Source organism: Heterodontus francisci, chromosome 8 (assembly GCF_036365525.1).
Source record: "Heterodontus francisci isolate sHetFra1 chromosome 8, sHetFra1.hap1, whole genome shotgun sequence".
NCBI classification, from domain to species: domain Eukaryota; kingdom Metazoa; phylum Chordata; class Chondrichthyes; order Heterodontiformes; family Heterodontidae; genus Heterodontus; species Heterodontus francisci.
In genome coordinates, this window is record NC_090378.1 from 34,929,159 (window position 1) to 34,954,104 (window position 24,946).

At 46.4% G+C, this 24,946-nt stretch overlaps 1 protein-coding gene across 2 annotated transcripts in view; it reads left to right on the forward strand.

The window, feature by feature from the left end:
* Positions 1-7,674: 7,674 nt before the first annotated feature.
* LOC137372741 (MOB kinase activator 3C-like) overlaps positions 7,675-24,946 on the forward strand; it is a 76,301-nt gene continuing 59,029 nt past the window's right edge. For both annotated transcript variants that reach the window (XR_010975489.1, XM_068036934.1), the window contains exon 1: positions 7,675-7,881. The gene's annotated coding sequence lies outside the window, so the exon portion shown is untranslated. The remainder of the gene's footprint in view (positions 7,882-24,946) is intronic.

The window sequence follows — 24,946 nt, forward strand, 5'->3', positions numbered from 1 at the left end:
CCATTCCCTGATCTGGTCACTTTCATCAGGACGGAGGTAAGGGGGGTTGTTGGCAGCCTATGATCCTGCCTGCTGCATGATTGAGGCCCAAATAAACTGGTTAAAGAACTCATTAAGAGCTTGTTAATGGGGTGGGGCAGGGGGTGTTGTGATTTCATAGGGGCTCACAGGGCTGCATGCGCTGTCTGGGGCCAGCTAAATGGAGACTGGCACACACTGGGGAGTCATATCTAGCCCAGGGAATTAGCTGGGCCCCATAAAAGGGTGAACAGTGCAGAGGGGGCCTCACCCATTGGGAAACAGGAGCCATTGGCACAGTGCAGGTGGCGGGGAGAGGAGGCAGTAAGCGATCAGGCAGTGCAGGGGGTCGTCACTTTCCTGGCATTGTGGGGCAGAAGAGCTGGGGTAAGGCTGCCCAGCACAATGTGGGGGGTGGGGGTGGGGCAGGGCACCTGACCACAAGGAAGGCAGCAGCTGGCAATGGGGGCATAACTCTCAGATTTTGATGATAAACAACACTCTCTGCAGGAAGGGTGTGCCCAGGTATCAGGAGGGAAGGGGAGAGGAACAAGGTGCAGAAAGGACACAGAGGCCATACCCTCAGCATAGGATCTACCACCGAAGATGGATCTATGTTAACATGACCGAGAACCAGTGCTGCAGGAGACTGATTCTCCAGGCAGATGATCACAGACATCTGTGCTCTCGTCACCGAAGACCTCGCATCACACAGCACTGGTTGGCATGCCCTGCAGTAGCTGATAAAGTCACTGTGACCTTGAATATCTTTGCTTCTGGCTCCTTCCAAGGATCAGCTGCAGACCTTGGTGGCATCTCACAAACAGTAGCGCACCACTGCATCTCGCAAGTCACTGATGCTCTATTTACCAGGACTGAACAGTACATTGATTTCACAACAGCCGTGGCCTCACAGGGACAGAGGGCAGTATGTTTCACTTCCATTACTGGATTCCCCCAGGTGCAGGGCATCATCAATTGCACCCATGTGACCATCAAAGCACCCAGGCCAATGAGATTCACCAACAGGAAGGGCTTCCACTCATTCAATGTTCAACTGGTCCGTGACCACAACAAGAGCATCCTCCATGTGTGCTTGCTTTCCTGGCAGCTGCCATGATTCCTTCATCTTCCGCCAGCCCAGGCTGCTGCGGCTCTTCACTCCACCCCACAACGTCTGTTGCTGGATCCTGAGGGACAAGGGATGTCTCTTGAAAATATTCACCGCTTTATGAGATCCCCAGACGGAGACATAGAGACAATACAACCAAAGCTATCTGCTCAATAGGACAACCATTGAGCAGACCATCGAGCTTCTAAAGATGCAGCTCCAGTGCCTGGAGCAGTCGGGTGGCACCCTGTAATACATTCCTGCAAGGGTCTTCGTCATTGTGGTGGTCTGCTGCATTCTCCATAAATGGCCCTCCAAAGAGGTGTGGAGCTTGAGGACGGTGAGAGTCTGGAAGGAGACAGCTCACTGGAGGGGCGGGAGGTGTGAGAGGAGGAGGAAGAGGCAGAGACAGAAAGGGAGGATGCAGAACACTGCGGTGCCCCAGCTGCACAGGGAGGTGCCTGAGCACTGCACGGGTTGTGAAGTTTTCATCTGGATGCCATGAATGTCAGGGATCATCTTATTCAGGAACATTTCAACTCACCCACTCCGACCCAGGATGAAGGACATGGTAGGTAACTCACTCTGAGTTGCCTATGCTAACAGGTCCATTAAAGGTGCAGCCTCGTGCATCTAAACTCTTACCACCAACAAAGGAACCATATCTTCCCAGTTAGCTTAACATCTGTCTTAGGGAAAATGTTAGAAGCTATTATTAAAGATGTTATAGCAGGGCATTTAGAAAAATTCAAGGTTATCAGGCAGAGTCAACATTGTATTGTGAAAGGGAAATCATGTTTAACCAATTTATTGGAGTTCTTTGAGGGAGTTACACGTGCTGTGGATAAAGGGGAACCGTTGGATGTATTGTACTTAGATTTCCAGAAGGCATTTGATAAGGTGCCACATCAAAGGTTATTGCAGAAAATAAAAGCTCATGGTGTAGGAGGTAACATATTGGCATGGATAGAAGATTGGCTAGCTAACAGGAAACAGAGAGTAGGCATAAATGGGTCATTTTCTGGTTGGCAAGATTTAATGAGTGGTGTGCCACAGGGATCTGTGCTGGGGCCTCAACTTTTTACAATTTATATAAATGACTTAAATGAAGGGACTGGAGGTATGGTTGCTAAATTTGCTGATGACACAAAGATAGGTAGGAAAGTAACTTGTCAAGAGCACATAAGGAGGCTACCAAGGGATATAGATCGGTTAAGTGAGTGGGCAAAGATCTGGCAAATGGAGTATAATGTGGGAAAGTGTGAAATTGTCCACTTTGGCAGGAAGAATAAAAAAGAAGCATATTATCTAAATGGTGACTGATTGCTGAGCTCTGAGATGCAGAGGGATCTGGGTGTCCTAGTGCATGAATCGCAAAAGGTTAGTATGCAGGTACAGCATGTAATTAGGAAAGCTAATAGAATGTTATCGTTTATCATGAGGGGAATTGAATACATAAGTAGGGAGGTTATGCTTCAGCAATTCAGGGCATTGGTGAGACCACATCTGGAGTACTGTGTACAGTACTGGTCTCCTTATTTAAGGAAGGATGTAAATGCGTTGGAGGCAGTACAGTGAAGGTTTACTAGACTCATACCTGTCTGTCTTATGAGGAAAGATTGGACAGGCTAGGCTTGTATCCGCTGGAATTTAGAACAGTAAGAGGCAACTTGATTGAAACATATAAGCCCCTGAGGAGTCTTGACGGTGGATGTGGAAAGGATGTTTCCCCTTGTGGGAGAATCTCGAACTAGGGGTCACTGTTTAAAAATAAGGGGCCGCCCATTTAAGACAGAGATGAGGAGAAATTTGTTCTTTCAGAGGATCGTGAGTCTTTGGAATTTTCTTCCTCAAAAGGCAGTGGAAGCAGAGTCTTTGAATATTTTTAAGGCAGAGGTAGATAGATTCTTGATAAGCAAGGGGGTGGAAGGTTATTGAAGGGCGGAGCTGGCTCGAGTGGCCAACTCCTGCTCCTAATTCGTATGTTCGTACGAATGTTCGTTTCACCATCACCGTTGGGAAACCTTTGATCTCCTTTATCACCTCATACCTGTTTACTTTTCCCGCCATCAATAAAAGGAGTCGCAGACGTGTGGCTTAAAGTGTCATTATTAACATACTGCTCAAAATGGAAAACAGTGAGAAGGCAGCCGTGACCCACTCAGTGCTCAGCGGAATGTGGTGGCTTCCATGCTGGGCCACTTCTACACATTGCTCCCCTGTGGCCTCAGAGGAGGTGGAGGCAGCCTGCTCACTTGTCTTGGCTTGCAGCTGAAATTCACGTGGTGGACGTGCCAATGCTGCCTCATAGCTGGGGCAACTTCTGTCACTTGGCTTTGCTACAAAGAGGCTCCCTCTGTAAGAGCAGCCAAGGAGGCCGAGGATGATGAAAGCACCCCATGAGGGGTGGCACCCTCATACTTCTCGGTGTCTGCCTCAGCCGTTGGCTGGCATTCCTGATGAGTGGAGGCGAGCACCAGGTGGGGCGCAACTGGCATCCCCTCGAGCCATCTATACACCATTAGTGCCAGTGATCAATCCAGGCTAGATAGTGTTTTTTAAAAATTGTTTGTGGGATGTGGGCATCACTGGCTAGGCCAGCATTTGTTCCCGTTCCTAATTGCCCTTGACGGCTGAGTGGATTGCTAGGCCATTTCAGAGGGCATTTAAGAGTCAACCACATTGCTGTGGGTCTGGAGTCACATGTAGGCCAGACCAGGTAAGGATGGCAGATTTTCTTCCCTAAAGGACATTAGTGAATCAGATGGGTTTTTACAACAAAAAATTGGTAGGGGAAGCGCTCATCTGGAAACCCAATGTCGTGACATCAGTTCTGGATTTTGTCAACGGTGGGAAAAGTCTAGACAGCTTTGCCGCTTACGACCTGGCGCCCCTGCAATTTGAATTGCTGAGTAGGTATTTAATTTGCATTTGCATGGACCTCATTCCAATTTTCTGAAGGGTTTTAAATTTAATCAATGGAATATGGGAACCACGTGCCTTGTGATCTTCACTGTGTTAAAGGTGGCAGTACTGAGGTGAAACCTCTGTGCTACCCATGGAAAGAAGCCATGGGGAGTGTTGGGTGAATGTAGGAAGGGGAAAGGCAGGGGGGCGGTGGTGCATTGGCCATTGCTCGACAGCAGTGCAACTCTCAAGGCAAGGGTGAGCGCAGAGGGGTTGCAGCCTGCACGGCAAGAGTGGGCTTCATCTTGGGTGGTGGGCTCTCTGCAAGAGTGGGTGCTGAGGTGCATAAGCCTGTGTTCAGAGTGGAGTGGCAGGAGGAAGGTTCCAAAGGCAATGTCATCTTACCAGCAACAGCATACTGGAGAGCGAGCGACCAGCTACCATGAGTCTTGTGCACCCAGTCTCTGTAGACCTCCAAGCTGCACAGCAGAGACTCAGAGGGAGGCAGGGTCAGGCACCAGCTGGGCAAGCTAGTGAAGATTGACTGGGGGAACCACAGCAGTCGGCCGTGCCAAGAAGGGCCTATCTGCTGTATGGAGTGTACTGGACACGCATTAACTACCTCCAAATGTCTGAGCAGCAGTCAGCGAAGACTGTGGCTCTCTGGGGAGGCCATCACCAACTTATGCGCCATGGCGCAGGATGAGCTGTAACCCTTGGGCTTTGATGGACACCCAATGCCCATGGGCCTGAAGATCACCATGGTAGTCAACTTTAACTCCTCCGGATCTTTCCAGGGATCCACTGGGGACATGTGGTGCCACCCAAGCAGCATCAAGGAGGTGACCAACGCTCGGTTCAAGAGGGCCAGTGACTATGTGTGGTACCAGACTGACCCTGACAGGCAGGTGGAGAGGGCCATTGGCTTCAGGGCCATCGCTGGATTACCCCAAGTGCAAGGTATCATCAAATGCACACATGTGGCCATCAAGGCTGCGATGGTGCAGCTAGCGGCCTTCATCAGCAGCAGAGGAGGGGTACAACACCTGCCAATGGTCTACCCGAACTAGCATTGAGCAGGCAATTGCACTGCTGAAGTTGAGATTCTGGTGCCTGGATTGAGTGGAGTCCTGCAGTATGGCCCAGCGAGGGTCTCGTGCATCACAATGGTCTGTTGTGCTCTGCACAATCTAGGACTGAGGGGGGTAGGGGTCCTTGCATCAAGAGGACATGAGCCCCCAGATGTGGAAGTCAGCCTCTCCTCCTCTCTTTTAAGGCTCACTCGAACATCCCTGCTGACCATAGAAGGACATCTACCTGGAGATGAATTCAGACACCTCCTTCCCCCTCTCGCCTTGCCGCTGCTGCATTGAGCCCGTGACCAAGGCAAGGTCTACGTGCATCTCTGAGATCTGCCTCTGCAAGAGGGTAGCCAACCTCTTGATGGAGGAAATAATGAGCTCACATGTCTGAGACATGGCAGCATTCGTGGCATGGATGGACTCCTCCATCATCTGCTTATGCCTCCGGCAGCTCCACCAGATGTTCCTTTACCATTTTCTGCAACTCCAGCTTGCTCTGTTCTGCCGACATCAGAGGCTTGTCTTCAGCTGCGGGCTCAGTATGGGCCAGGCCTCTCTCAGTTCTCTGTCTGTCAGTGGCCTCACCTGCCACAGCCTCTGTCAGCTGCTTGGAGGCATATGTGGTGCTCTCATCTGCCTGTAACCCTGTACCTAAGCTCGAGTGCATACCTCCCTAAGTGACAGTATCTGTGCTGGTGGAAGGTGCAGAGTAACGGTGTGATGGTGCACCCTCTGGGGATTCTTCCTCTCTGTCCTGAGAGGATGATGGGATTCCAGTGGCGCCAGCACACAATCTTCCATCTGAGGTGCTACGACCTGCAGCAGAAAACACATTTAGGTGTTCTGCTGCACGGATTTGGCCATACCAACCATGCGTGATGTGGTTCTTTAGAAGGACAGTGGTGGGCACAGGATCACAATGCCTCTTCATGCTCTTGAGTGGACACTTCAGTCTCTCCGATTGCTATAGAATAGTCAAATAGGAGCCCGTAGTTCCAGGGCCTTTTTCTTTGCCAGGGTCAGTTCTCAGATGTCTGGGATCACACCTCCAGTCTTCATCCTTTCCCAAGTGTTGTGGGCCGTTTACTCCTGTGAGCAGAAAAAGGGACACTGTTAATCTTTCAATAGAACACCTTTGGCCCCTAATGGGAGCTCCTGAATGCCTCCTCCTCACATCTACTCTCAAGAGACATGCTGGGGGCAAGCTAGGAGAGAAGGGCGGCTGTCTTGAACAAGTAGTCATGCATCTGACATAATCTACTGTTGCCTCAGCCCCTTGCCACCTGCTTTGCAGCCACTCCCTGACAATGTCGTGGTCCCTCCCGTTTGGTCACATGCAAGCCCCAAAGATGAGATGGGTATGGACTCACCTTGGTGGAACGAAGGTGGTCGTTGACTCCCTTGCGGCACTGGACCCAGTTCTGGAGGGTGACCCCGCAGCTACTGACCTCTTCAGTGATCTCAGCGCAGACTTGTTTGGGCAGGTGGGCAGGTGGGAGGCTCTCTTCCTTCCATCCCTTGGGAAGAGGAGCTGCCGCCTTTCCCTTACAGCCTGGAGGAGAATCCATAGGGAGGCCTCGCTAAACCGTGGAGCCACCTAGTGTCTTCGGCCTGACATGGTCCTTCTTGGCTCCCGGCCAGCTCCTGGCCTTATGAAGCCTTGGTCGGCAGCATATGGACTCCAATCAGGGGGGTCAGCAGCACAAAGGCAAACCAGCATCAAACTCAACAAATGAAGCAGCAGTTCAGGCAGGGCTGGCAGCACTTTAAATATGGCACCAGCACCTACGTTCGTCTCCGCTGACGACACCATCGGCATCTCACCGCCTGCCCTGTCCTCTAATGGGACGGGCCCCACACTTCCTGCATTCAAATAGGCCCCGGCCGGCGCATTATCGTGGTCGGCCGGCCACACATGTGATGTGCAGCGAAGCCACCCTCATCCAGTGCCGCCATTATGACCAATGACAGGCTGATAAAATTTAGGCCATTATGAGCATGCAGATCTAAAAATTTTTAATGAGTAGAAGTGGACTTTCGTCTGGCACACAAATATTACAAATGCCTTTTTAATGCTGCGGTGCATTTCAACTGCTAATGTTCAGTGAATGCACTGAGGGGAGGGTTGCAGACACCTGAAGCACTGTCTTGGTGGGTTATATACGGACAAAATGCACAGTATTTTCCAAAACATATGACAAGATGCAGATTGCCATGGGTGTGGCTGCTTGTCCTCTGTCGTCCCGACATGCCTGTTCTGATGTTCAACAGTTAAAGTGGATGAAGAAGAAGAAGGCTTAAAAATGATAGTTTTTTTAACGTTAGCTTTTGAAAAATAAAATACTTGGGCTAAAGTGGTTGATGAAACCACACCATCCCTTCTACTTTCTTGACACTTTGCCCCTTTCTATGAAGCCAAACAAAACGAGGGAACTATCTATTTAAGCATTTTTTTAAAAACCAAGAAAACAGATGTTATCAGGGTGGGGGTGGGCGGGGGGACTGGGGAGTGAAGGGTTGTCTCAGGATGTGACATCATAAACAGGAAAACAGGAGAGCAACCCAGCCAGTTCTTATGTATTCCTCTTCTGACCCAGTACCGTGTCAAATGCTGGACTGAGTGTGCAGAAAGGAAAACACCAAAGTGTGGTTGTGTTAAATTGAGCCTCTAACAATATAAATCCACCACAGCTGCAGCTTCCTGTAGCAACTGTGAAGATCCTGTATGCAGAAGAGAAAGAAACACTTCTTAAAGTTTATGGGGTAAGTGATGAAAGTTTCAATTCTTTTAAGAATGCTTTACTACCAAACTTCTCCTCTCTATCTGATTTTTAAAACTTTTAAGTAAAAACATGTATTCCTTTTTCCAACAAATGATCCATAAATTTCAGTTCTGTGAATGTCAGCTGCTGGAAATCAACTGTCCAGTGATCCGTGGTATGCAGGCTAAACAGAAAGACAGCTGTTCCAGTACATTCACCACTGCAATAGAATTTAAACTTTTTTTTGTAATATAAAGAAAAAAATTGGGAAAAATGACAACTCACTTAAAATGGTGACAAGCTGAGAATGCTATTTTTATATGATTTTTAAAAAATTATGAGGTTTTTCTCCAGTATATCACAAACTGTTAACATTGGATTTCTGCCCAAGGCGACTCATAGACACAACACACTGGAGGAGACTGAATAGATAAGATCCTGTTCACAGCATTGTGTAATCCCTGACCTTCCATACTAATTCAATGGTGCTATTATTTTACAAAAGTATAGAGAATATTTTCAAAGTTTCTGTGTCTGATTGGTGAGGAGGTGTCATTGTGCTGTAACAATGAAAATTGCCAGAATGCATTGATGGTTTTAAGATGATGTGTGAGCTGTCATGCTTCCTTGCAGATGTTAGTTCTACTACTAATGTACTTAATCTAAATACAAGTTCAAAATACCTCCACAAATAACCACATGCTGTGTTAGACACTAAGGAGGAATTAGATAAGACAATAAGGTTTGATCAAAGTGTTCAGTTTTGAAGGGACCTATGAAGGTGGGGAGAGATGTAGAAAGGCGGAGGGCCACAGGAAGAGAGCTCCAAAGTCCAGAGCCATGATGGCTGAAGCTTTTGGTGCCAGCGGGGGAGTGGAGGGAAAACCATGCACTCTACGCCAGAGTTGGACAAGTGGTAGATGTGAACTGGGACACCAGGATAGGAGAAACGAGACTGAAGATGAGAACGAATTCAAGGTTATGGTGGACAGACAGCCAATGGAGATCAGTGAGAATGGAGTGTCGTATGTACAATAACAGACAGGTGTAAATACCCTCTCGTCCATCCAGCCTGTCCCACACAATTGTGATACCTTGTGTATAATATGTACTCTGTATATAACATGCTCCATCTCGAAGCAGTTCATTTCAGAGTTATTGAGATGGAGTCCAAGGTCATAGATCATAAAGTTATAGAGTTATACAGCACAGAAACAGGCCCTTCGGCCCATCATGTCTGTGCTGCCCATGAAGCACCTATCTATTCTAATCCCATTTTCCAGCACTTGACCTGTAGCCTTGTATGCTATGGCATTTCAAGTGCTCATCTAAATACTTCTTAATGTTGTGAGGGTTCCTGCCTCTACCACCCCTTCAGGTAGTGTGTTCCAGATTCCAACCACCCTCTGGGTGAAAACATTTTTCTTCAAATCCCTTCTAAACCTCCTGCCCCTTACCTTAAATCTCTGTCCCCTGGTTGTTGGCCCCTCCGCTAAGGGAAAAAGTTTCTTCCTATCTAATCCATCAATGTCCCTCATAATTTTGTATACCTCAATCAGGTCCACCCTCAGCCTTCTCTGCTCTAAGGACTTTAACTACCCAAACATCGATTGGGATAATTTTAGAGTAAAGGGTAAGGAGGGGGAGGAATTTCTGAAATATGTTCAGGAGAACTTCCTTGATCAGTCTGTTCTCAGCCCAACCAGAAAAGAAGCAGATAAATAAAAGCAAAATACTGCGGATGCTGGAAATCTGAAACAAAAACAAGAAATGCTGGAATCACTCAGCAGGTCTGGCAGCATCTGTGGAAAGAGAAGCAGAGTTAACGTTTTGGGTCAGTGACCCTTCTGCGGAAGCATTGCTGGATCTGGTGCTGGGAAATGAGGTGGGCCAAGTGGACCAAGTGTCTGGCAGGGAATGCTTGGGTAAGAGTGGTCATGGTATCATAAGGTTTAGACTAGTAATGCAGAAAAGCAAGGAACAAAATAAGGTAGAGTGTCTAGATTCGAAGATGAAATGGGATCTAGCCAGGGTGTAATGGAACCAAACACTGGCAGGAAGAGCTGTATTGGAACAATGGGTTATCTTTAGACCGCATTTGTTGACAACGCGAGCGGTTGGTGGCGCTGTTTTGGCACATGCGCAAATACAGCATGTGCCACGAAAACGTCACAGATTGCGACTGCAGCAGCTGCCAGGACTAAAGATGGCGCTGCTCAAAGAATCACACAGAGGCAACCTAACGAACACGTGGCAGTATACAATGGCCGGAGTGAGAGAGTAGCGCGAGGGCCGGGGAGAGCAGCGCGAGGGCCGGGGAGAGCAGCGTTGAGGGTGTCGGGGGTGGGGGTGGGGGGAGAAGAGAGGGAGGGGAGGAGAAGAGAGGGAGGGGAGGAGAAGAGAGGGGGGGGAGAAGAGAGGAGGGAGGGGGGAAGAGAGGAGGGAGGGAGGGGGGAAGAGAGGAGGGAGGGGGGGAAAGAGAGGAGGGAGGGAGGGGGGAAAAGAGAGGAGGGAGGGAGGGGGTGACGAGCGGGAGTGGGGGGTGGGCGGGAGTGGAGGGGTGGGGGAGAGTGGGGGGGGGGGAGTAGCGCAGCGGAAGAAGAGTGCCTTTTTCTGTGCATGCGCCAGAAACACAACAGCAAAAGACTTAACGGCCAGTCCCTGGACCCGGCGACACCGAGGTCTTCGCACACTCGCTCCCCGCAGCTCTCTACGGCCTCTCGCATCCGGCCCTCTCCATTCAGCCGTTCCCTCCAGCTGCGGATGCCCAATCCAGTTGCTTCTCCCCTACTTCTCCACAGTACTTCAGGCATTGCGACTGTCTGGTCCCTGCATTTTGCATGCTCCCTCTCCCCACCCGTCCCCCCTCTCCATCTACCCCCCCTACCTCCACCCCTCCCTCTACCCCCCTACCTCCGCCCCTCCACCACAGTTGAATATCTGAAGTGCAGTTGCAAAGTCGGGGAAATAGCATGCAAAACAAAGCCTCAGCAATTCTGGGGTTAATTATTGAGAAGTTTTATTAAGTTCATTAAGCATCCGAGGAACTGCTGTGCATGCATACATGAGTGTTGTGTTTCCAGCATTCCCGTTAGACAGACAGGCCGAGTCTCTGCTATGCACAGCTAAAGAGATTGTTCCTGGAGAGCCTTGTGGTGAATGAACACTTGGCTCTCTATTCCACTACTGTATTGTCCACGTGAAGAAGACAAAGTCACAAGAGTCTGAGCTCAGTCTTTTCTTGTTGAATGTTCCCCAAACGCATCCCAATGTGCACTCCCAATTCATCCATAAATGCAATGTTCCTTTCCACATCGTGACCAGCTCCGCTGCATGATCCAGTTGCCTTCGTTGCTTGAATGCTGACCTTAAGTCTCAAGGATCGCGTTGTCAACAAATGCAATCTTGTTTTCTCGACGGTATGTTTTACATGAAAAGAAATAAAGCAAATCAGAGTCAGAGCTTTCCTCCCTCCATCCACTGAAATTACTGTTGTGCACACCTTTTTAAGTTCTGCAGTGAAGTCACCAATTGATAACATCGCCAATGAAGCACTTATTACCCACCTCAGATGCAGGAATCAGCACATCCTTGCGTCTTCTCCTGCACTGCCTCCTTTGCTTGAATGCCGTCCTTAAGTGTCAAGGATTGTTTTCTCAAGGGCACGTTTTACATGAAAGGAAATAAGAAAAGAACATCAGTGTCAGAGCTTCCCTCCCTCCAATGAAATTACTGTTGAGCATGCTTTGTGTTCTGCGGTAAAGGCATGTACTGATAACACCGCCAATGAATCACTTAGTACCCACCTCAGCTGTAGGAGGCAGGATGATGTTACTGCCCCTATCTCGTGATGGTTCAATGCTGCTCTCAGGGAAAACATGAATGATGTGAGGGTGCTGGAAAAGAAGCACATTTCTTTTGGGCTATGAACATAAAGCTGGCCATTTAGCCCAGCAGTTCCCTGCTAGTGGTTATGTTACTCGTGCGTCTTTCCATCCATTCCCATTTAATCCTGCCTACTACTATCACCAGTTGTGTTCACAGCAAGAGCATTCACATTTCTGCTACCACTGGACACGGCATGCTTGTTTCTTTTAGTGCTCAGTCTCTTCTTGCTGAATGTTCCCCAAGTGCTTGACCCCTTTGGACGCCCTCTCTGCTTGACAGGCAGCAGCTGGCAATTGCGGAGTCTCACAAGGCTCTGCATGGTTGTTTCAAAGGCAGATGGGGAAACAGGTGGCTGTGTGCCCATGTGCACTGCTCTGATGGGTGTAGGAGCAGGTAACTGTGTGCCCATGTGCACTGCTCTGATGGGTGTAGGAGCAGGTAACTGTGTGCCCATGTGCACTGCTCTGATGGGTGTAGGAGCAGGTAACTGTGTGTCCATGTGCACTGCCCTGATGGGTGCAGGAACAGGTGACTGTGTAACTGAGCAGCAAGGAGAGGGTACCGCAGGTAGGGGAAGTGGAGCTTTGAACAGGCAGGCATATGTATGGTCCATCAGATCATTAGGCCAGGGGGTGAGACGCTCAGGATCCAGGGTTTGTGACACGTGACTGATGTCCAGCGCGTGGCCACCTCCATCCGAAGGTGCTTTCGGGCAATTGTTGGGCATAGTAAATGGCTCCATCTCATCAGCCAGTCCTTGCTGCCAGCGGAGAGTCTGTTGCCGCAGCCAGTCCAATCTCCTCACGGGAAACGGGAAACATGAGATGAGATAAGGAATACAGAATGCACTCCATTAAAACGTTACAAAAACGAAAGTGACCGTTAAGACGGTAGGTTGCAGCACATGTACTGCCTGCACACAGCAACTCACAACAGGGACTGGAGCACATGCGGTGGCCCAGACAATGGAAATGTTTTCAAAGCAACTTACAAAGGCAGAGCAACTTACCTTGGAACAATCTCCTGTGTCAAATAAAAATGAAGCAAGTCTCCAAAACGAATAAATAATTCAGATAAAATGCGAGAAAATGCCCGACGAAACCGCTCCTCCTTCCACTTTCAAAAAGTCGCGCCGAAGCTTTGACGCATGCGCAGAGGCCAACCTGGCGCGTTGCCCGAGGAAGACGACGTAACGAGATGGCGTCATCTGCGCATGCGCAAAACGGCCCTGGCAAGTCGGACCGCAGCGCATGTGCAGAGATCAGGAGACCGTGTGCGCATGTGCGTACCGTGTCATCTGCGCATGCGCAAAGCGGTCCTGGCAAGCCGGACCGCAGCGCATGCGCAGAGGGCATGAAACCGTGCGGTGCATCCTGATGACGTCGGCGATGACGTAGTGTTGTCATGAATTACTTTGTTATCGGAAGAGATGCTTCAGGTACAGGCTAGGAACATTACAACAAAGGTGAATGATAGGGGAACCTAGAACAGAGCTTCTTGTTTGATGAAGGAGATAGGGATGATGATAAAACAAAAAAAAAGGTTGTATGATTCATGTCAGGTGAACTCATCAAGTGAGAACTAGGCCTATACAATAAGTTGAGAGGGGAGGTGAAGAGGAAAATAAAACTGGCAAAGAGAGAATATGAAAATAGAATGGCAGTCAAGGAACCCAAAGATCTTCCACCAACATGTAAATAGTAAGCGAGTAATTAGAGGAGGAGTGGGGCCCATTAGGGGCAGAGAGGATAATATATGCATAGAGGTGCAGGGCATGGCAAATATACTTAATCGGTTCTCCATATCAATGTTCACTAAGGAAATGGAGGCTGACAAAATATCAGTAGAAGCAGAGAGAGTAGAGGCAATGGATAGGATAAAATTGAGGGGGGAGGTACTAAAAAGGCTGGCTATGCTTAGGGTAGGTAAGCCACCTGGTCTGTGTGGCTTGCATCCCAGTTGCTAAAGGAAATGGGATGGAGATTCAAGGACATCCTCCCTTTCCAGCACTGCAATGCCTTCCCTAGTCAGGCCTGCCATCCCACTTCACTTTTTTCCTTCTTTGTCTTTTCTGAACACTTTATATCCTTGTATATTAAGCACGCAGCCCTCACCATTTTTAACCCACATTTCCATTATTGCCAATCTTCCCTGGATACAGGGGAGATGCCAAAGGATTGGAGAGTGGCAAATGTGACACCCTTATTCAAGAATGGGTGTAAGAACAGTCCTAGCAACTACAGGCCAGTTAGTTTAACATCAGTGGTGGGTAAGGTCTTAGAAACAACATTCAGGGAAAGTATCAATGGACACTTAGAGAACTTTGAGTTAGTTAAGGATAGCCAGCAAGGATTTGTAAAGGGCAGATCATGCATAACAAATCTCATTGAATTTTTTGATGAAGTAACAGAGAAGGTGTTGATGAAGGATAATAAAAGCAAAAAATGCTGGAAATACTCAGCAGGTCTGGCAGCATCTGTGGAAAGAGAAGCAGAAGGGAATGTGTTGGATGTTGTTTATTTGGAATTTAAGGAAGCATTTGATAAGGTACCACGTAAAAGGCTGGTTAACAAAATTGAAGCTCATGGAATAGGAGGGTCAATGTCCAATTGGAAAAAAATTGGCTTAAGGACAGAAAACACCTAGTCATAGTAAATGTATGCTTTTCAGACTGGAGGATGGTAGACAGTGGTGTTCCACAAGGGTCAGTACTGGGACCTTTGCTTTTTTTGCTATATATAAATGACTTGGATCTTGGAAGACAGAGTAGAATCTCAAAATTTGCTGATGACACCAAACTTGGAGGTGTGGCAAACAGTGAGGATGATATGAACTGCCTCCAACAGGACATAGATAGGCTGGCAGAATGGGCAGAGAGATGGCAGATGGAATTTAATACTGACAAGTGTGAGGTGATGCATTTTTGCAAAAGGAATAGGGAGAGGCAATGCATACTTAACGGCACAGTTCTAAAGAGTGCGCAGGAACAGAGGGATCTGGGGGTGCATGTGCATCGATCTTTGAAGGTGGCAGGACATAGTGAGAGAGTGGTTAGTAAAGCATATGGGATCTTGGGCTTCATAAATAGAGGCATTGAGTAGAAAAACAGGGAAGTTATGCTGAACCTTTGTAAAGCTCTGGTTAGGCCCCAACTGGATTATTGTTTCCAGTTCTGGTCACCACACTTCAGGAAGGATGTGAGGGTCTTTGAGAGGGTGCAGAGGAAATTTACCAGAATGGTTCCAGGGATGGAGGATTTTAGCTACAAGGTTAGGTTGAAATGCTGGATTTGTTCTCCTTAGAACAAAGGAGATTGAGGGGAGATTTAATAGAAATGTACAAGATTATGACAGGTTAAAATAAGTTAGACAAGGAAAAACTGCTCCCATTAACAAATGGTACAATGACTAGGGGACACAGATTAAATGATTTGGGCAAAAGATGCAGGGGGAATATGAGGAAGCACTTTTTTATGTAGTGGGTGGTAATGACTTGGAACTCACTGCCCACAAGGGTGGTGGAAGCAGAGATGATCAATGACTTCAAGAGGAAGTTGGGTGGCCACCTGAGGAAAATAGACTGCAGGGCTACAGGGATTAAGCCGGGAAATGGGACTGACTGCATAGCTCTGTGGAGAGCCGGTATGGATTCGATGGGCCAAATGGCCTCTTTCTGTGCTGTAAATGACTCTATAACTCAATGACATCGGACTTCTGCTGAGGGAGATTATGAGCTAGGGTCCAAATTAATAACCTGAACCTCAAAGGGTAGTAATCTATGGATTACTACCTGAGGCATGTACAAATTGGCATAGGGTCAGACAGATCAGAGCATTGAATGCTTGGTTCAAGGAGTATTGTGGAAGACAGGGATTTTGATTCTTCAGGCACTGGCACCAGCACTGGGGAAAGAAGGCATTGTACCATTGGGACAGGCTTCACTTAAAATGGGCTAGGACCAGTGTCCTGGCGAATAGTAGAATTAGGGCTGTAGATAGGGCTTTAACCTAAAAAGTTCGGAGTGAGGTTTCAAATGAGAGGAAATTTATAAATCTAAACAGAAAGTAAAGACCACAGAGCAGTGTAGAGATTTGGGTAAAGACAAGCAGAGTTAACAAGATGGAACAAAAAGTTTAAAGGTAATAGTGCATCAGCGAATAAGGCCAGATCAGGGAGAATTTGTAATAAGTTAAAATTATAGGTGCTTTATCTGAATGCACAAAGCATTTGTAACAAGGTAGACAAATTAATGGCACGAACAGAAATAAATGGATTTGATCTAATAGCCATCTCAGAGGTTGCATGGTGACTAGGTTGGGAACTAAATATTCCAAGGTACTTGATGTCTTGAAAAGACAGACAAAATGCAAAAGGGGAGGAGGAGTAACTCTAATAATAAAGGATGATATAAGGACAGTAGTGAGGAAGAATTTTGGCTTGAAAGTTCAGGAAGTGGAATCAGTATGGGTGAAGATAAGAAATAACAAGGGTCAGAAAACATTGGTGGAAGTCGATTATAGGCTCCCTAACAGTAGATACCCTGTTGGACAGAATATTAATTAAACTAAGAGGAGCTTGTAACAAAGGCAATGCAATAATCATGGGGGACTTTAATCTTCGTACAGACCGAATAGATAAAAATTGGCAAAAAGTACTTTGGAGGATGAGTTCATGAAATACATTTGTGACAGTTTCTTAGAAAATTAAGTTGTGCATGTCCAGGTACCTTTTAAAGGAGTTGAAGGTTTCTGCCTCCACCACCATTTCTGGCAGTGAATTCCAGACGCCCACCACCTTCTGGGTGAAAAAGATTTTCCTCATGTCCCCTCTAATCCTTCTACCAATCACCTTAAATCTGTGCCCCCTGGTAATTGACCTCTCCACTTGGGGAAACAGGTCCTTCCTGTCTACGCTATCTAGGCCCCTCATAATTTTGTACACCTCAATTAAGTCACCCCTCAGCCTCCTCTGTTCTAAGGAAAACAACACTCACCTATCCAATCTTCTTAGCTGCAACTTTCAAGCCCTGGCAACATTCTTGTAAATCTCTGCACTCTATCCAGAGCAATTATGTCCTTTCTGTAATGTGGTGACCAGAATTGTATGCAATACTCCAGCTGTGGCCCAACGAGCATTTTATACAGTTCCAGCATTACATCCCTGCTTTTGTATTCTATCCCTCGGGCAATAAAGGAAAGCATTCCATATGTCTTCTTCACCACTCTATCTACCTGTCCTGCCACCTTCAGGGACCTGTGGACATGCACTCTAAGGTCTTTCACTTCTTCTATCCCTCTCAATATCCTCCCATTTATTGTGTATTCCCTTGCTTTGTTTGCCCTTCCCAAATGCATTACCTCACACTTCTCCGAATTGAATTCTATTTGCCACTTTTCCGCCCACTCAACCAAACCATTGATATAATTCTGGAGTCTACAGCTATCCTCTTCACTATCAACTACACGGCCAATTTTTGTGTCATCAGCAAATTTCCCAATCATGCCTCCCACATTTAAGTCCAAATCATTAATATATAACACAAACAGCAAGGGACCCAACACTGAGCCCTGTGGAATGCCACTGGAAACTGCTTTCCATTCACAAAAACATCTGTCAGCTGCTACCCTTTGTTTCCTGTCACTGAGCCAAATTTGGATCCAACCTGCCACATTCCCCTGTATCCCATGGGCTTTCATTTTTCTGACCAGTCTGCCATGCGGGACCTTGTCAAATGCCTTACTGAAATCCATGTAGACCACATCCACTGCACTACCCGCATCAATCCTCCTTGTTACTTCTTCAAAAAACTCAATCAAGTTAGTAAGGCATGACCTTCCCTTAACAAATCCATGCTGACTATCCCTGATTAATCCATGCCTTTCTAAGTGGCAGTTTATCCTGTCTCTCAGAATTGATTCTAATAATTTACCCACCACTGAGGTCAGACTGACTGGCCTATAATTATTTGGCCTATCTCTCGCACCCTTTTTAAACAATGGTATAACATTTTCAGACCTCCAATCCTCTGGCACCTCGCCTGTATCTAGTGAGGATTTGAAGATGATCCTCAGTGCATCCGCTATTTCCTCTCTGGCTTCCTTTGACAACCTGGGATGTAATCCATCCAGCCCTGGCGATTTATCCACTTTCAAGGATGTCAGACCCTTTCGTACTTGCTCTCTCATTATGTTTATCGTATCTAATATTTCACACTCCTCCTCTTTAACTTCAATGTCAGCATCAACCCTCTTCTTTGTGAAGACAGAGACAAAAGAATCATTAAGAACCCTGCCCACATTTTCTGCATCCACGCATAAGTTCCCTTGTACATCTCTGATAGGCCCAACCCTTTTCTTAGTTATCCTGTTGTTCTTAATGTACTGATAAAACATCTTTGAGTTTTCCTTGACTTTACTTGCCAATAATTTTTCATGTCCTCTCTTTGTTTTCTAATTTCCTTTTTTACTTCACCCCTGCACTTTCTATACTGCTCTAGGCTTTCTAGAATATTAAGTTTTTTGTGACCGTCATAAGACTTCTTTTTCTGATTTAACTTACCCTGTAAGCTTCTAGATCACCAGGGGGCTCTAGATTTGGCCGTACCACCCTTTATCTTTGTGGGGACATGCCTACGCTGTGCCTGTAGAATCTCGCTTTTGAATGCCTCCCACTGGATTGCCACTGATTTCCTTCAAATGGCTGTAAAGGCCTGCTCAGGTCAGGGAAAAAAGAGCCCAACCCGAACCCGACAGAACCACATTGGACCTGAGCCCAAACTGGCCCGAGTCCCTCCATTTTTTCCCGAGCCCAACCCAACCACCAGAATGTTCCCTTTACCTACCTTGCGACTCCGAATCTGCAGGAAGCTGCAACATGAGCATGATGACGTCATAGAGATGCTCACTCTCTCACTGCGCGGACTCAGAGTTTCCCTCCGTGCCGGACTCCCAGCTCAGGTAGGTTTTTTACTTTTAACACTTACCAGCAGACCAAAATGCAATTCTTACTTTGTGTGCCCGACCCGGACACAACCCGACACAGATCCGACTCGAGCCCGAAAGCCGGACCCGGAAGAGCGGCCCGAGCCGACACGAACCCGACACATGTCATCGGGTCCCGCTGGATTCGGGTCGGGTAGCAGGCCTTTAAGTGGCTGTATCTAGTCCACTTTTGCCAGATCACCTCTCAGTTTTGTAAAATTTGCTTTCCCCCAATTTAGAACTTTTACTCCTTTTTTATCTTTGTCTTGGGATTCAGAGAAGCCAAGAGTTAAAGAATGCGAAGAAGGGCAGCACAGTGGTTAGCACCGCAGCCTCACAGCTCCAGCGACCCGGGTTCATTTCTGGGTACTGCCTGTGTGGAGTTTGTAAGTTCTCCCTGTGACCACGTGGGTTTTCGCCGGGTGCTCCAGTTTCCTCCCACAGCCAAAGACTTGCAGGTTGATAGGTAAATTGGCCATTATAAATTGCCCCTAGTATAGGTAGGTGGTAGGGGAATATAGGGAAGGTGGGGATGTGTTAGGAATATGGGATTAGTGTAGAATTAGTATAAATGGGTGGTTGATGGTCGGCACAGACTCGGTGGGCCGAAGGGCCTGTTTCAGTGCTGTATCTCTAAATAAATAAATAAATGTAGTGGAATTTCTTGCAGGGCAGTCTGAAATTGCAGCCCCTCTGTTCCAGTGAAGCTGCCTCAAGGTCGCATTCCTTCTGGCGAAGCCTAGCATGATGGGTGACCTGACTCTAGTGTCTCCATTCAAAAAAAAGTCAAATGATATTTTTGTAAACAGAAGCCTTAAAAGAAATTTCTAGTTATAATATATTCACTTAAAATTATGTTAAGGCTGTATTGGCAGAAGGACAGCCATGCAGATCCTGTTGGAACAATCTTGGTGTTTTATGAACTCCTTCAGCTCTGACCTACATTCTGCCTCAATGCTTGCTTCTGTCAAAATGGTCTAGTGGTGTAAACCCAAGAACCAAGCTTTTACCATGATAACAGAGCCTCTCCCCCAGTAAGAAAAGTTATTTTTCCTCTTTTTGATGGGCTTACTTTCACAATCATCTTCGTCCTGCTGTTGTGTTTGAGTTTACAGTGTAAAAACAGGGCAAATACCGAAGGCTGTCAATGCAGTTGAACTCCAGCCAAGGTATGTAAATTGCGTATAATCAGTTTAAAGAACTGAGAGTCTTTAGAAAAATGCTTTTTGTTTCCAAATGAAATTTTTATTGTTCAGCATATTTATGTCTGCTCCTTATTACTGTGGATTTGAGACATCCAGAAAATCATGCCACACTTGGATGATAGACAGAGTTGTCACCATCACATCCTTATTTAAAAAGAGGAAACTGGGTAGTGGATTAACATAGTGTCCTTTTACCTCTTGGAGCTGGATTCGGATCTAGCCCAGAATAATTTGGATGCAGTTTTCCTCTGTATGCTAGCTGTAACGTTAGGCAGTTTCAACCCAGTTTCTACATGAGTGGGAATCCCAACAATTCACACTGCTAGATGATTGGATGTTCCTCTGAGATTGGTGTTAAGGCAGGTTGTTGGGAGTTACATCTAAGCTCTCCCCTTGAGTGTGTTTGATTATTTTCATTGTGTCAGTTCCCAGTAACTACTGTGTCTTAGCAAATATTCAGTAGAATCTAAAATGAAGCCAATCCTCCAATACAGAAAATGTAATGTAAGCACCTATCACTTAATCTGCTTGTGAGCTATTTAAGTGGTTCATGACAGTCCCTATGAAAATTTGTGCCTACACAAATGAGGGATATTACTTCAGGTGCTGTAACAATTCTGTGATTTCTCCTAATTTTCATTTCCATTGAGGGAGGGGGGATTGAAGGGTGTAAAATGTCACTGAACTCAGTCCAGATTGGTGGAATACCTCAATGAATTGTTTGGCTGGGTGATTGTAGCAGGTAGAGCATTTGTGAATTTTGGAAAGGAGGGTTGGAAGGGGAGAGTGCCTCTGAAGAGGAAATTGACTATTGAGGTAGCTGTGTCTGTCTGGTTGATTTGTTGAAAACTTAAAATTCACTTTATTTTCATTCCAAATTTATCCGTTTTGAAGTAGGAAAGTCTGTAAGACAGAATGCACCATGCAAAATGTTTTAGTCTTTTTGGGGACCATTACAGAAGAACATAAGAAATAGGAGCAGGAGTAGACTATACGGCTCCTTGAGCCTGCTCTGCCATTCAATATGATCTTGGCTTCTGCCTCAAAACCATTTTCCCGCCCACTCCCCCTTGATTACCTTAGAGATTAAAAACTTATTTATCCCATCCTTGAATAGACTCAACGATAGAACATCCACAGCCTACTCCAGGTGACGACACCAAACTAGGAGGTGTGGCAAACAGTGAGGATAATATTAATCGCCTGCAGCAGGACATGGATAGGCTAGACAGAATGGGTAAAGAGGTGGCAGATGGAATTTAATACTGACAAGTGTGAGGTCATGCATTTTTGCATAAGGAATAGGGAGAGGCAATATATACTTAATGGCACATTTCTAAAGAGTGCTCAGGAACAGAGGGACCTGGGGGTGCATGTACATAGATCTTTGAAGACGGCAGGACATATTGAGAGAGTGGTTAGTGAAGATATGGGATCTTGGGCTTCATAAATAGAGGCATAGAGTATAAAAGCAGGGAAATTATGCAGAACCTTTATAAAGCTCTGGTTAGGCCCCAACTGGAGTATTGTTTCCAGTTCTAGTCACCACATTTCAGGAAGGATGTGAGGGTCCTTGACAGGGTGCAGAGGAGATTTACCGGAATGGTTCCAGGGATGGAGGATTTTAGTTTCAAGGTTAGGTTGGAAAAGCTGGGTTTGTTGTCCTTTGAACAAAGGAGATTGAGGAGAGATTTAGTAGAAATGTACAAGATTATGAAAGGCTTAGATAAATTAGGCAAGGAAAAACTGTTTGCATTAACAAATGGTACAAGGCCTAGGGGACACAATTTGAAAGTTTTGAGCAAAAGATGCAGGGGGAGTATGAGGAAGCACTTTTTTACACAGTGGGTGGTAATGACCTGGAACTCGCTGCCCACAAGGGTGGTGGAAGCAGAGATGACCAATGACTTCAAGAGGAGGTTGGATGACCACCTGAGAGAAATAGACTTGCAGAGCTATGGGGATTGAGCCAGGGAGTGTAACTGACTGCGTAGCTCCCTGGAGATGGACTCAATGGACCGAATGGCCTCCTTCTGTGCCGTAAATGACTCTATGACTTTATAACCCTCTGGGTAGAGAATTCCAAAGATTCACAACTGTCTGAGCAAAGAAATCTTTCCTGATCTCAATCCTAGATGATCAACCCTTTATCCAGAGGTTGTTCCCCCATGTCTAGATTCCCCGGCCACGGGAAACAACCTCTCAGTGTCTACCCTGTCAAGACCCTTCAGAATGTTGCATGTTTCAATGAGATCACCTCTCATTCTTCTAAACTCAAGAGAGTACAAAACTCCCCTCAAGAAATTGGATGCCATGAAGGCAATGGGAGGGGTACAAATATTTGGAAGGAATATATGCATTTCTAAACTTACTGCTGACCACTTACTGGAGGAAAAATCCAGGAAGGATCTATTACATAAATGGAAAGAAAATTATGAGAAAGGTTAATGAAGATATCTGGGATCCTGATTGATGATAAAATGAAGCTATCACAACAATGCTCAGTAGCAGTGTGAGAAACAAATCAAATGTTGGGATGTATTAAAAGGGTACAATGAGGCAAAATAACTGACACTATAAATCATTGTTGGAACTGCACTTAGATTACTATGTACAGCCACAGTACAACAAGTATATTGCAACTATTGAACGGATACAGAAGAGAGCAACCAGAATGACTGAGCGGATGGAAGAATTGGATTATGAGGACTGATTATGCAGATTGGGCATGTTCTCACTGGGAGAAAGACGGTTGGGAGATGATGTGATTGCTGGTTTTAGGATTCAAAACAGACTAGATAATGTAGAGCATCACCAGATATTTCACCTTGGCCAGAACAGTAGAACCCGAGGACACGACCTGCACTTGAAAGGAGACAAATTTGAAACTAATGTATGGAAGCAATATTTGAATGAGCGAGAGGTCAGTCCATGGAACATGTTCCCAAGCAAGATGGTGGAGTCAGTTAGCATCAATTCATTCAGATGCCAATTAGGTAGATTTCTTTCCGAATGATATATGAGGAGTATATGAGTAATTTGAGACATGATATATGGTAACTGTAGCATGCTTGGAAGGATTAGGTGACTTTGGACCTATGGTTCCCAAAGCTCTCCACCTCTGGGGATTTCCTTGCTGGGTCAGTTGTAGACTAATTGATAGAGATTGATTGCTATGATTAGTCAACAGCTCCATTATTGTTATATCATACAACTACGAGGATGGTAGAAGGTGAACTAGATGGACCTTGATATTTTTTGAACTACAATTCCTACCTAGGTCACCAAGACTGGGTTCAAAACTCCGATATGTTGTTATGCATTTTTTTAAAGATAAGGAAATTAATACTTTTTTTCTCCCATTATTTGCTGCTACTGGGAAAATGGCATTTTGAGAACTAAAGAAAAATAATTCATTTCCAAATGGCAAACAGCAGATTTCAGTAAAAATGAGGAAACTGTCTCTTCCTGTTTAAATGGAAAAAATGCAATGCTGGGGCCGAAATTTATACGAAAACAATGCGGGGCGCTCGTCGTGGAGTCGCCACGATGTGAAGTGTGGCAGCTCATTTAAATAGCCAGGGTGGACTGCCCACCCTCCCCACCCCCTCACCGATGACGTGGAGGGGGCGGGCTGTCCGTTCCCAGCAATGGCGTCAGCTGCCTGTACGCAGGCGCTTACACCATTTTTAAAGGGCTTTGAGCACTGTCATTCAATTTAAATATTTAAAGATGCATTGTTTTAAAAAAATTAAATAGATTTATCTTGCCCCTCTCGCGCACCCCAATAACCATAGAATTAATTACTTGCCTTCTCCCCGCTAAAACACTTACATGTCCACCTGACCTTCCCCCCCACACATGCATAACTATTACACTATAAATCTTCCCACCATCCCCTACACCAATGATAGGACTTTGATCCTGCTCCTCCCACCCCACACTGAGAAACTTACCTCCTACCCACTCCCCATCAGTGTTCCAACTTGGTACCCTGGATGGGAATCCAAAGGCACGGGAGTGCCGGCCACCGGCACGATGGTCGTGCTGGGATGGATGGCAGGAGTGGAAGGGTAATTATTTAATTCATTTAAATTAATTTAAATATTTAAACAATGCTTCCGTTGCCGAGCAGTGGGGGGGGAGGAGCCGCCACGAGGCCTCGCCGCTGCCGGCAATATTGGGCGGGCCTTCCCGGCATCAGGGTGCATGGCGGCACTCTCCTGGAAGCGTTTTCTGGCCCCCCCCCCACCGCCGCCACGACCCCCGTCATCGGGGGGTCTGTAAGATTCAGCTCACTGGTGTTCATAGTGGATTCCAGGTACTGGAAAATGCACCAAATAAGGTTTCAAAAATCAAAATTCTCTTGGGTGGATCCCTCTCCCAGTGGATAAATCTTGGGTCTTCAGTACTTGTATTTTTCTTCAGGTTTTCATATACTTGCGGTTTTCCACCAATTCAAGTGAAGGAATGTTAGGCATGCACACAGTATCACCTCGAAAGCCATTTGCTGCTGCACTTTCAGTGTTTGTTTGTTATATATCACTGGCTTATATTCAGGGCTATTTTCAGCTTCCTTTTTTTATCACAATTGGTTGGCATTTTTTTTATTCATTCATGGGATGTGGGCATTGCTGCTCGGCCAGCCCATCACTAAATGCTCTTGAGAAGGTGGGGGTGAGCCGTTTTCTTGAACTGCTGCAGTCCATGTGGGGTAGGTACACCTAATGCGCTGTTAGGAAGGGAGTTCCAGGATTTTGACCCTGTGTCAGTGAAGGAACGGTGATATAGTTCCAAGTCAGGATGTTGTTTGGCTTGGAGGGGAAATTGCAGGTGGTGGTGTTCCCATGCATCTGCTGCCCTTGTCCTTCTAGGCGGTAGCAGTCGCGGATTTGGAAGATGCTGTCAGCAGAAGGTGGAATTTGAATTCAATTAATAAAAAAAAATCTGGAATTAAAAAGCTAGTCTAATGATGTCCATGAAACCATTGTTGA